Source organism: Aphelocoma coerulescens, chromosome 2, assembly GCF_041296385.1.
Source record: "Aphelocoma coerulescens isolate FSJ_1873_10779 chromosome 2, UR_Acoe_1.0, whole genome shotgun sequence".
NCBI lineage: Eukaryota > Metazoa > Chordata > Aves > Passeriformes > Corvidae > Aphelocoma > Aphelocoma coerulescens.
In genome coordinates this window covers 48,195,442-48,208,852 of record NC_091015.1, presented here as the reverse complement: position 1 = coordinate 48,208,852, position 13,411 = coordinate 48,195,442, and the positions used below count along the sequence as shown (strand labels likewise).

The 13,411-nt window shown below is 38.0% G+C and overlaps 2 long non-coding RNA genes across 2 annotated transcripts in view; both read right to left on the bottom strand.

Moving 5' to 3' along the window:
• The window catches only part of LOC138106549 (uncharacterized), a 31,489-nt gene that overhangs the window by 12,330 nt on the left and 5,748 nt on the right, over positions 1 to 13,411 (bottom strand). The window lies entirely within an intron of this gene.
• LOC138106550 (uncharacterized) lies at positions 2,166 to 7,859 on the bottom strand. Its single transcript, XR_011149021.1, has 4 exons — positions 7,717 to 7,859; positions 6,932 to 7,040; positions 4,998 to 5,095; positions 2,166 to 2,977 (listed from the first exon to the last, which is right to left on the bottom strand). It is a non-coding gene; the product is annotated as an uncharacterized lncRNA (long non-coding RNA).

The following is a 13,411-nucleotide window of genomic DNA, read 5'->3' as shown; positions in this document are numbered from 1 at the left end:
ACCTAAGTAAAGCTCAGTAATTGTTGTTTTCTGGCAGGATGGATGACACGTCATGATTCCGAGTCCACTGTTGTCTGTAAATACTATCAACACCTTCCTAATTTTAACCTTATAAAAATAGATAATTGGCTTGCAGCATACACAGTGACATCACTCTCCAATCAATAGATAAAAAGGGATAAGTTTATATACAATTCATTAGCTCATAGTCTTAAACCAATCCAAGTTCAACTAGCAAACGTGTACAATGTCCAATGAAGTAAAAGTGCATGATGACAGGAGCAGCCTTTTCCTGCCAGGAACTGTACAGAGTCCTAGTCCATCTAATAATTAATTGTTTCCTTCATACCACTTCCCACATGCTTCTAAAGGAAATACTATAAATTTAATATTAGTGGCCTTGGTCAGTTCTTGAACTTTAAGATGTTGATATTTCTTTACTTTTTCTGTTGCTCTGTCTTCCAAATACATTTCTTTACTCTCATATCTAACTGTGATATCTACTACAAAGGCCTGATTTTCCTTAACAAATATATCTGGGTTATGTAGTTCATTGTATTCATTTTTTAACATTGCTTCCTAGAATACTACCTTTTTTTTTGTTTTTGCTTCATTCACCTAGATGTCACATAGCTGGTTATGTCTCTTAATCTTAGCAGCTTGCACCACAGGGCAGTATGCAATAATATGTGCACAGCTCTCATTCTCCACCTGGAAGTGTCTGCATGATTTAGTTTGAGTCTGTTGCCTATCCTTAATCAGAAATTCTCTGTCTGGTTAGGCATTAACTCTCAGCTGTTCCTCTGTCATGAGGTTCCTATGGGGAATTCCTCTAATGTTCAATCCAGCTGTTGCTGATATTATCCTTCTCAAAGCTGAAAATTTCACAGCCTTGGGATACAAGCTAAGTCCAAATTACAAATTCTTGGTTTTGCCAGTTACAGTGTTTCAGAAAAATCACCTTTGGAGTGGGTATCTCCCATTTCAAGTCTGGCTCCTCACCACATAACTCCTCTGACATAACCATGACTTCCTTTGAATTTCAAATGGATGGAATTTGAAAATATTTGAAAGATGAGATCTTTATCACCTCCTGCTGCAATTCACAATCTTTCAAACACTTTCTCAATGCCATCCTGCTCAACAACTGCTCTTAATGTCTCATCCAAAGACAGCGCAAATCTGTGCAATCTTCAAGCTGGCCACACTAGCAATCAGTCCTGAGATCAGTCCAGTAATACCTAAACCCCCACGTCTCAGGCTGTGCTATGACTTGGCAGGTACTTTCCAATAGATGTAACCTTTCCTTGACAACAGCTCAAATTGCAAGTCCAGGGTTTCCAGGAACATGGTTTATGATTTACCTGGCAGACCACACTGATGTAATCACAGAATTCTATATCCTTTAAGGATGTCAGCTTTATAAAACCACTCAAATGGAGCCTTTCCAATCTGTTCCAATCTTATCTTTTCCAGTAGTTCTGGGTTTGATATTCCAGTCTGCAGGTCAATATGTAGTCTGGGTACTTTTCAGGGCTTCCAGGTTCAATCATATTGAGGGGGTGCTGTTAACTGCCCATGAAGGACAGTAATTGATCATACGAGCCTTTAGTGGTCTTGATGTAAATTCTATCTCCTTTTATGTCTTGATGCCTGTTAGCTCACAGAAGACCTCCACAATGTCAGGTTTCTTTCTGCATTCCCACACAAGATCCACTCAATAGAACCAAGTTGTGTGCAAAGATCACAGTTGTTTATTTTGCAAGCAATATCGAAACCCACATCCTTCCTCATCCAAATTATACAGTTACAGGGTCCATAAGTTAAACAAAATTGGAGATATCTGATCACCTTGTTTTGAAGGTGATCCAAATCCCAACAGCATCCAGCTGTTCATTCTTCAGGTCAATGTAAAACTGATGTTATCATATAGCTTCATACAATGTTATGATTGTCACACCCTTCTGTTCAAGAGCTGTAATGATGCAAAAAATGGCTTTCAGTCTCAAAGGTTTTGCTAAGTCAACAAAAACTGCTCCCAGGGGCCAATATTCCTTCATGTTTCAAACTAAAAGTTGTGATCGTTTCAAGTTTTCCACAGGTTGTGATGATCTCATAAATCCCCTTGGCCTTGGATTACTGGAGAGCACAAGAACCTACCCAGAAGATTCAGTGATCAGCTTTGTGTTTATAAAACAGGACTTTATTAATACACTGATGCTCAAACTTCCTTCAGGAGTTTGGACATTTGGCATATTTTCAAATCAGATATTACATCTACCCTACATCAATTTTTTTCAGGTCATAGTCAATAGAGCATTCAGAAATATCCTTAGCTTTCAGCACAGGTGTAAAGTGCAACTGCTAAATCAGGAGCCCTGACTTTACATGAATTTCCACGAGCCTTCTGCAAATATTAGTAAGCACAGGCTATTATTGAAAGGAATACTGTGGAGGGCTGTGAGCCCTCGGCACAAGAGCCCTCTGCACTCCCTTGGAGGAACGAGGGCTGACACCAAAAAGACTCTCCCCAGAGATAAGCAACCTTGGGTCATGGTGAGAAAGTGAACCACCCCCAGCATGCCCTGTTTCTATATGGTAATACCCAGTACCCCGTTGGCTAGTTGGTTTCTTCCCCACCCCCTGCCTTTCCCATAAAAGGTCCCTGTTCCTGCCCCTCGGGAAGGGAGTCTTTGTCCGTGACCTTCCCTTCACAGGGGCTGCTGGACAATAAAAGCTGCCTCTGTGGAATTGCCAAACGAGGCTCCTGTCTCTCTGTCCCCGAGTTCTCCTTGGGTGATTTCACAAAGAGCTGAATCACAAGAGCTGCAGTCACTTGGAGCAGAGAAGTTGCCACACTTGCTGAACCCCCCTGCTGCCCAGGGAGGTCTGCCACCGCCCCTGGAAGAGTTGGTCTTTGCAGGACACTCCCTCTAGGAAGGTTGCGGCACACCGGTGCTGACCAGCATCGGACCCACTGCGATAGCATATTAAGGAAGTTACAGTTGAGGACAAAGAAGAAAGCTTTTTTTAATTATTTCTACCTAATATATCCCCTTTTTTGGAACAGAAATTCAAAATGTTTGTATTTTAACAGCTTTTAAGAACAGTCTTCATTCTTAAAACTATTGACAAAAACGTTGGTTACGGCATCCATCTAATGTGTCTTTTAGATAATACAGTTCTTAAGGCAGTGTTTCAAAAAAATTGCTTGCTCTTTCAATTAGCCCCTTCAGAAAAGCAATCGATACCCCCCCTGATTTAAGAAAGTTGCTATGCAATGCTTTTATATAATGGCAGCAATCCTTTTAGCTTTGGAAATCCAGCACAGTCTCCATTGGTGCCATGCTCAAGCACTTGAATTATAGGTCCCTGAGTAAAGACAAGGAGGGAGGGAGGGAAAGAGGAAGGGGAAGGAAGGAGTCCAAGCTCTACCAGACAGAACTGCTTCTGAATAGCCCCCTAAAAATCCATTGGACATTTTTGATGGATGCAGCAGTTCTTGCCTCACTCACTTCTAAGGGTACATCTGTAGGCAGCAGGCATCTACTCTCTGCCAATAATCAGGGACCATAGGTTCAGTCAGGAACTGTGTTACCTCTTGGCACATCATCTGAGCACCAAAAAATCAGGCTGAATAAGCCCCTGATTGTGGGCATAAAAAGGCAAAAGAACCAAAAATTATTAGATATTAAAGATTTTGGCCCCAATCCTGAAGCAGGATATTAATCATTACTTGTTAATGTGGGGTCCCCATACTAAATAGCACATGTTTGACTAGTTAATTTTGGAACTACCAAGATGATTTGAGAGCTAAAAAGAACATACATAAAACCTGCAATAAAATAATGGTACTGTTGCTGATTATGTGTACAAGCCATGAGTGAGAGAGCATTGATAGACACAATTGAGAGGCTTGTTATTCAAAGATGTGCTATTGTAAGAAAATTCTGTAACTTCAGTAGACAGAATGCTGTAGTTCTGCAATATTGCACAAATGCTAATCATCTAAATGGACAAATAGTAATATTAAAGCAATCTGTGTACTAAAGGCAAAGTATTGTCTGAATTAATCTGTATGAAGAAAAGGTGACTGCATTTGAGTAGGCTAATACTGATTTGCTGGATGTTTTTTACAAAACTTATATAGCAAATGCAACCTTGAAATCCTTAAAATGCAAAATAATGTTAGCATTGTGTACTCCATGGCTTTGAAGGAATTTTGATAAACAGGAGATATGCCCTTTACTCAACTGTAATTATGGAAATCATTTGCATAAAGACAGAAATATAGCAAATAATTCCAAATAGCATTACAAGTAAAACTGGAAATCAAAAATAAGAGACTGATACAGTTCAGTTTTTCCCAAACATTTTCAGGATTTTTCCTTCATTCAGAAATTCACTTTAGAATCCACACAAGATTAAACCACAATATTTAGTGGTTTTTGGGTTAAAACCCAAATTGTGATATTCAGTAATACTACAGAGATAATGATGTTAAAACCAACTGATAAGTGTGAAAGATTCATCATCACTAGGCTGTATATTACAATACTTGTACAGAGAATGTACTACAGGCTGGTTGAGCCTGTCTACTACAGACAGGTTGAGCACAGTCCCTGACTGAAAAGCTCAACCTGTCTGTTACAGTGCCAGAGCTTGGAAGGGGAGAGTGTCAGATAGAAATCAAGAGGTAGTAACTTCTTAAGCCATGCAAGCTCAGTCACAAGAGCACACTGCATTGTGCTCTGAAGTCTAAAACATTTAAGCATTTAAAGTACTGTGTTGATTGATGACCACTGTTCCAAAATCATTATTAAAAAGGAGAGATGGATGTAACACTGGCCAAAGAAACTTACAAAGGAGCAAGGTGGAGAGAGGGAAGCACATCTTACAGAAAAGAACTGAGAAAAAATCAGAGGAGCAGCTGCTTTTGACTATAGTGGTGTCAGGGCAGAGCATGCCTATTAGGGAGCTTCAAGAAAAAAGGATACCACACCGTGAGAAAGCTTTGGGAGTAAGGGAACTCTTCAAGGAAACATGCTAATATTGCTGCCTAGTAACAAGTAAGTGCTCATTTTTATGCAAAATTCTGAAAAAGAAAGACAATCCATATACATAATTATTTGCTTGCATTTTCTAGAGAGAGCTCACTAGAACGGAGCACTGCAGATAAGTTGTTCTTCAGTATTCCACCCACCAGTTTATACAGTAACCTCCCTTCAGGACATACATCTCCACCCACTCTGAGAATGGCCAGCTATGGCCCACGAGTATCAATACACACCACATTGCATCTGTTCTCATTTCGGACTGTAGTTAAACACTACATATTTGTTAAAAAGGCAAATATCTCAGTGATAAGCATAGGTGAATAATAATGCCTATCCTGAGTGTTGGAGATATTGAAGTGTGAAAGGCAAATGGCAGCATATGAATAAAGTAGAAGCTGACAGATTACATCACTTGTTTTAATGTCCTAAGGCATGTCTTGGAGGGGTATGTAGTATAGGAACCTTGAGTCAAAGCTAAAGCTTTATCTGTCAGGGCTTGAAATGGTGATAATTTGTTTTAGTTTCTTTCTACAGAACAACATAACTATTTTAAAACCAGGAACAAACGTAAGAAAAAAACCACTACTTATTCATGTCTAAATATATTTGACAACATATCAAGATTCTCCAGTCTTCTTCCCTTATTGTCAGCTTTAAACACCGGACCTGCCATCGATCTGCTATAGGAAACTACAGGTTGCCTTCAATTAAAATTACATACTGCCCTTCCTTCTGTTTTCTCAAAGTTGTTTTTAAAATAACTCCAAATAGCCCTGATGCTTCCAAAATTCCTTGGAATTATATATTTCTCACAAAGTTCTTTTGTCCTTCAATAACGCCTCTAGCATAACCATTTATCTTCTAATACCATAATCCACCACCATTTCTTCAATAACTAGTCCATCTTTGCACCCGGGGACCACCAATGTGTATAATTCCACATTTATTTATCTCTAACAACAGAGTCAGCTTTCCTCAAGTAAAATTTCTTTTAAAAAAACATTAGTCTCTTTTCTGATCAGGAGACCCTTGCCAGTGTGGAGAATGTTTAAATTCCTCATGTGTTTTAAATGACCATAGTATTCTTTGCATGGACTTGCCAGTCGTAGCCATTGTGTCAGGATGTTAAATGTGCTCATCCCAAAAACTTCCATGCTGTCAAACCTTCCAGGACACTAACTGTATAGTGCTGTAAATGAACCAATATGAAGAAGAAATAAAATATTAAAAATGTATTTAGAAATAATTTGACAGGTCTTATCCAGAGGCATAAACCCCATTGAAATTGATTCTAATAGATCCCTCAATGACTGCATCACAAACACATATTTCTACATTGCACAGGTGAGTGCTTCCAACTGTCAAAAATATTTTTACTTCATCAGAGTAACCTGTCCTGACAAATTCTTAGGAAATCTGTTCAACAATAGATTTTCATTGGATTTATCTCTGTATTCAATAATATTATAAGCACAGGAAATCTGCAATCGTGATGTACAAGCTCTAGACTTTGTTCATGTTGTAAGCACTATCTTAGATAAAAAGACCATTGGTGGAATTCTGTTTGTCCAAAATCTGGTGGTTGTAATAACATTTTTGGTAATCCCAACACTAAGTCATTACGCACAAAACATGGAAGCAAATTTAAAAGCTTTGTTTCACCCATCTCAAAGGTTCAAACAGTTTCATGTCTAAGAGGAACAGAATCTACAAGGGTAAGGGGAAAGGCACCACTTTCTCACATCACTTTCTCCACAGGTACACACTGAGACATGTCCTTGGAGAGTTTGAAATAAGCCAAAATCCAATAATCCTCAAGAACTGAATTTGACACATTCCATTTCTGCCATCTGATCACCAAATCTACTACATACCCATTTAGAGTCCTTTAGTAAAATAATTAAACTGGTAGTGAAGGAGCAGCAGCAGAAATATTTCCTCTGTTCTTAACGCAGAAGACAGTGTGCTTCAAGATGGCTGAACCTTAGTTAAGATACCAACGGTGGAGAATTAGGCAGTATCTTGCTTATCTCAAAGCAACTAATACCAGCCTCTTGAGACTACAAATATCTTTAACAGCAGTTCATTACATTCTTTCTCTGTCTTTCATTTAACAGCCACAGTTCAATACATTGCCTATGTTTTTTACTCAAAAAAACCCAACCCCTGAACTGTATTTTAGTTTGGCAGAAGATGTTTTCAAATACTACCCATTCCAATGTAGATAAAATTATATGAAACTAAAGCAGTTGAATTGCTACATATCTAACACATGCTTATCAGTTCACATAACACTAGTATGGAGTACATCATGAAAAAGTAAAAATGTTGCATATGGAAAAGATACTTATCTTTTTATATAAGAAAAGAGCAATGCTTACTTTTCCAGTTTATATTCTGTGATAATTACCCAGGTCTTCCAGGCATGTAAACAACTAACAACATAAATCAGCTGTGGCAACAAATCAGCTGTGATTATTCTAGTTAGAAGTATGACTGTATGGAGTGAATTTGGGTAGTGAAAATGATCAGGCTTTTTCCAAAAGCCATGTGCACTTGTGTACAAACTCTCCCCAGACCCTTGAGAGAGTGTAAAATGAAGGTCTTGGTCCCTCATCTTTAAATATACAGCACTTTTCAAAAGATTACTGGTTTTCACCTTCACTTGCTGGTCCGTTGTACAATAGGGTGGGAGAACACAGTTACAAAATGTAAACCTCACTACATCTTCCAGAGGCAGGGACATGTCGCACTGCATCCTGGAGGAGGGAGGAGCACTATGTTGATCTGGCCTCACTCAGAGCTTCTTCTGTCTCCAAGGAAGAGTTATGTGCATTATTGCAGAAAAAGAGGAATGCAGAAATAAGCAAGCAACTTCACCAATCCATATCAAAACTTTAAGTTCAGATAAAAGGTAGGTGCAAAACTGATTTCCTTTGTTTCCTCAGTGATGGAACCCACAGTGTGTTTATACAGCCTCACCAAACAAAGTTTTGCTGCCTTTTATAGGGATTCCTTTCATTATAAAAGAGATAACAGCATAAAAGATCAATCAATTTCAAAACTGCTCGGCCACCACCAATACAGGCTTTCTAGAGGTGACATAAAGATAAATGTTTTCACATGTGCAGGCACATAAAACAACATTTTGAAAGAATTATGATGCTCACAGCAGATTAATTTCCAGTGGGCATTTCTAAAGAAAACAACTGACTTAGGAGACTTTAAATGAGTTCTTATGTATCATTAATAAGACTTCATCCATTTCCTGACAGTTAAAGGTCGTAGGGGTTAATAAATCAATCAGTTTGATTTTAGGAAGAATCTTTGCCATCTCATCAAGTAATATTAAAGATAGCTATGATACTTGAACTGAAATGCAGGCATCTTTTTATCATACAGTTCTTCAGACTTCTTTGCAATTCATGGGACCTTGAATAATGATAGCTCATAATGTTAAAGAACACCTAACTTCAAGAAAAAATTCTAAGCATCAGAAAGTGTGGAAACATCACGCCAGATATTTATATCAAGATCAGTGAAATCTGTAAGTCATAGTTACAAATCTTTGAGGGAGAATTTAAAATCACACATGGAAAATTGAAATCAGAAAATAATGAATACAAGAAAAACTGTCTGGGTTATTTCAGTAACCTCTTGTTTTTTCAAGCAGTCTGAGATATTCCACACTCATGTCTTGGAAGCAAGGCAATACTTTCTTCATTTCTCAATTGCAAAACATACAAGTCAAGTCACACTAACAGCAGTATGTATCAAATAAACTGAATATTCTTGCCATGGAGACTTGAAAAGTCTCTAACAAAACTTTCTCTTTTGCTAAGAATGAGAAGCAGAGTAGCATATCAAATATAATTTTTCAGTATATGCTCTACAATCATTCCCAAAGGTAACCCCTGACCTCAACAAGAGTTTTCACAGGAACTTTTCACTGTAATCCAATGCAACAATAATTTCATTATGGGAACCAATATGCAGTCAGTGCTAAAATTCCTACTTCATATGCTCTTGAGTTCAGCTTTTATTTTTATTTTGAGAAAGAATGCTGCAGAAATGGTATCATGGACAAATTTTTTCTTGCTATGTGTTCACTGGAAAACTCCCTTTTTACCTTACGAAAGTTTGTAAGCAAACAAGCAGTGCTAATTGCAGGTACTGACAAAACATTTGCTCAGTATTTCCTGTTAAAAACCTCTCTCTTCCATTGCTTATGACTTCCACCACTCAGGATAAAGTCCTCCACTATCTTCCTCAACATGAGTGTTTCCCAGAAATTTTGGACCAGACTTAAAACTTCTTGGAGGAAGATACCACTGTTTTTCATTTTAAAAAAATAATTTAAATAACAATAATAAAGCACTTTTCCACTTGTTTGAAGCACAAAGTGAGTCAGATCTCCATAGGAAGCTCAGCAATATTAGAAAAGACTGCCCATGGTCTTTTCTGCCCATTAATATAAGCAATCATTTAAGTGGTTCTAACTTCCTTTAGTTAGCTAGAATGATCCCTAAAGCTGATACAATCTTCATGCTGAAGGAACTCCTAAGTGTCATGCTCCCCTTACAGCATCTGCTTCAGAAATGCCTGTGAGAGCTCTGGAAGAAACAGAATACTAAGCGTCAGTAAAGTAGGCAGCTTTTGAGAAGACAGAATTTGCAAATTGTTACAGATGGGGGAGAAGTTCCAATTTTGGCTGTAATTTCATTCTTTTGGAGCACTGAAAATACTTCACATCTAACTTAATTTGATCCTCATAGGCTGACCAGTGTCACAATACAGTACATTACCCTAAATTAGCAAGGAAACTGTAGGTTGGGAGCCAAGTCATTCCCTTCACTTCCCTGAGCTTCAGGACTTCTCCATGAGAAGCTAGGAAAGTTCAGCATCAAATGTATGCTCGTAACTTTGTTATCAGTACTAAAATTTTTGCTCATTACAATAATGCCTTTTACCCTGAATTTCTTGATTACTACAGAAAACCCAGATGAAAGTGAGAAACAAGAGGTACTATCACTCAGATTTTCAGGGGCACCAGGGACCTGGGCTGCACGAGTTAGGAGACCTCTCCCATCAGACTGCAAGCATTTCTTTCAGGACTATTGTCAATAAGGGACAGTTTTGAAGATATCTTCCCTGACAAGCAGAAACCTTCTGAAAGGGAGTTGAAAAGTAAAATATGACTCTCTATTATCACCAGATTGTCATGGCTAGCTTTACCTTTGTTTGATTTTTTAAAAAAAAATGTTACTAAGGTACATTATTAAAGGGGAAAAGTCAGATATCCAAAACCCAAGGAAATGCCAAAAGTGAAGTTTGCCTTATAAAATGAGGGTTATAGTACCTCAGTACATCTCAAGGTGGCTGTAAGAATAATGTTTATGAAACACACAGATAAAAAAGTGACAAATGCTTCAGAAAAGGTCAGAGGAAATTAATACTTCTTTCTTCAGAGCTGGGTTTGAATAGGATGTTACCCAACATGGCAATAAAGACCAGCACTGCATACTGAACACTGAGGCAGTAAAACAACATTGAGTAGCTGCCCATTAAAGGCAGGATATATCCCACCTAAATTTAGCAGTACAAAAAGTCCACTCAATTGTAGTCACGTAGACTCTGCTCTGGCTGAAGAGATGCAGACTTCTCCAGCAGCAACTCATATGATCCCAAGATAATCTTCTGAGATGAGGAGGAAGAATAACCATCCAGAGCTCCTTCTATTTCCCCTTTGACTCAAGACAAGAATTAGACATCAGGTTTAAGCTATGTGCCTAATTGGTAAGCAGCTAAACTGAGATGAAATTAATCTGTCCTAAATAAATACCATATATCTCAGTTATTAAAGGATTAAAATAACAAAACAAACCAACCTAATATATAACCTTGTTATTGCAGGTTATTTTATGGTGTGTGTGCAAACGACGCTTCTAATACATAGTTTAATTCTGAAAATCTTCCAGTTTTTAAAGACCAATTTTGCAGACCCTAATGTGGGTCTTCTTATACAGTGTGTAAGTACATTTCCATGCTAATTAATTAGAACTATAAAAACTACATGAATCTCTTTCCTACTGTTTGTGTTTCCCCAGTTCTGATTTTGTCATATGTTCTGACAGAAGAGAGTCTCACTACAGACGTATCTCATTTTCTTTCCACCATCTTCCGTGCTACACTAAGAGGTTTTCATCTTCTAGTCATCAAATTCCATCATGCTAAGAATTGCAAGAGGAAAACCCAGTACCTGATAGATCCCCACCACAGGCTCTGCTACATGGAAGTGGTATTTATTCTTACTTTTGCTCCAAGAATGTTCATTTGATTATTCCAAACTAGAACAGACACCATAAGATGGAATGAGATTATTTCCTCATAATAAAGGCTCAAGTTCATTAAAAGCTCTGCTCTAAGAAAAGCAGAATTACTCTTTAACTTTCCAAATGTCCATGTTTTCCTTAAGAAAGGAGATGTTAGTTTCCTACAATAAAACATGTTTCTCAGGCAAATAAGATGACTCATCCACCCTCAGATATTTCAGTTTGCCAAGGAAAATTTTTAAAAATTCATTCCATATTGAAACAAAATCAAAGTATATTTTGAGTCAGCAGTTTGGCCAGGAAAAGTGGTACTCCAGGTACGGTTATGCTATGCAATGTCTGCCCCTAACTACAAAGAAATAATTGAGGCAAACCTCTGGAAAAGTAGACATCTCTATCACCCTTCTCAGAAAGTATGATTGCTTTGTAATACAGTGAAATCAATCATTTTCAGGAGCATCTGAATCACCCTGACGTGGCATAAGTCATACTGCTCCAGGGAGCAGACTCATACACAGCTGCTGGCATTTCACACACTACCACTGCTTTATAAGGCTGCCTACCCACTCAGAGGCAAACAGGGATACTCAGGAGGAAAGGAACTTGTCTGAAGCACAGATCTGACATGTTGCTCAAGAAAGGAGGGAGTGCTTAACCCCCTGCCATCACCCTTCTCCTGGAGCTTGGAATGTGACTGCAAAGTTAGTCACTAGCTATCCAAAGAACAAGTAGATGCTTAAAAGGCTGAGATTACAACACTGAGATGCTTCAGTTCCTGCATAATCAAAATTTTTTGTTTGGAGCTCCTCTAACTGGAAACTGCCAAACTTGTGAAGACAACATCTACCTCAACTGAAATGAGCATTAAAATGCAGTCAGATCCCCACTGTCTGAAAACCAGATCCTTAATCTCTAACTCCAGTGATTCACAAACTTTCCAATTCCTATTGGAAGTAAAACCAAATAGCACAGCATGAAGCTGATAAAGCTGAAGTGATCTACAAGTCTGATATTTCACAGCTTTCCAAAAATAGGAACAAATTGAGAGAGGCAGTACATTTTCCAATCACTGCTCATGAACCAAAAATTTTCAATCTCTGGTTATTTAAGTTTCATACAGACATGCACTGTATTTCTAGGATATACTCCAGAGATTAACTAACCTTTCCCTGAAAGCAAAGCTAGTGCACATGCACAGCAAAATTTACCCATCAAATAGCAACCAATGGATTTAAATCCATGTTAATAGGACCACTGTCAAATGTACTTCAGACCTGTCTGCTGAACTTTCTGATGTGTGTAATAGTGCTGTTCAAGGCTAATTGTTCATCTTTACATCCTGCATGAAAGCAGAAACACAAGGAACAGCCAGTTCCTCTTGCAACACCTTTCAAAATTTAGAGACTTACTTCTGTTCAAGTCAAAATCAAAACTCTGAAAGAATTTTTTAAAGGACCTGCACAAGTCTGCTTTCAGATTAAACCTCAACATGCATAGCAGACTTGTCTAGACTCGGATGAGGAGCTTTTGTAAGCACACTGAAGGTGAGGGTCATAGTCTGAGGTTTTGAAGATCCAGTCAAGTTTCTGCACTGTCTGATTCAAAGCAGAGTTTTGGAGAAGCAACACATTAATTGCAGTTCAGAGCTGGGAGATAAACTACATCTCCAAATCTTAGTGCGCTGTCACAAGTACCACAGCTTCTAGAAAAATGAAAAATAAATAATTTTTTTTTCTCCACCATTTACGTCTACCCAAAAAATATATCCAAAGTTATTAGAATTTATGAAAATGTCCAGCTTTTATAAAAAAACCTGTTCTTCACCCAGACCCTCCAAAAGCTGCAACTAGCTCTATTAAAAAATCCTATAAAATGTATCAGCACAAAATCAAGTGAGTTAATCAAGATGATCAAGGAAAGTAAGAGAGTGCCAGTGGAGAAAATGAACAGAAATTTTCATTTTCTTTAGATATATGCCGGAAAGCTGCTCATTTCAACTTAATAGAAGCCAGAAGAACGAGG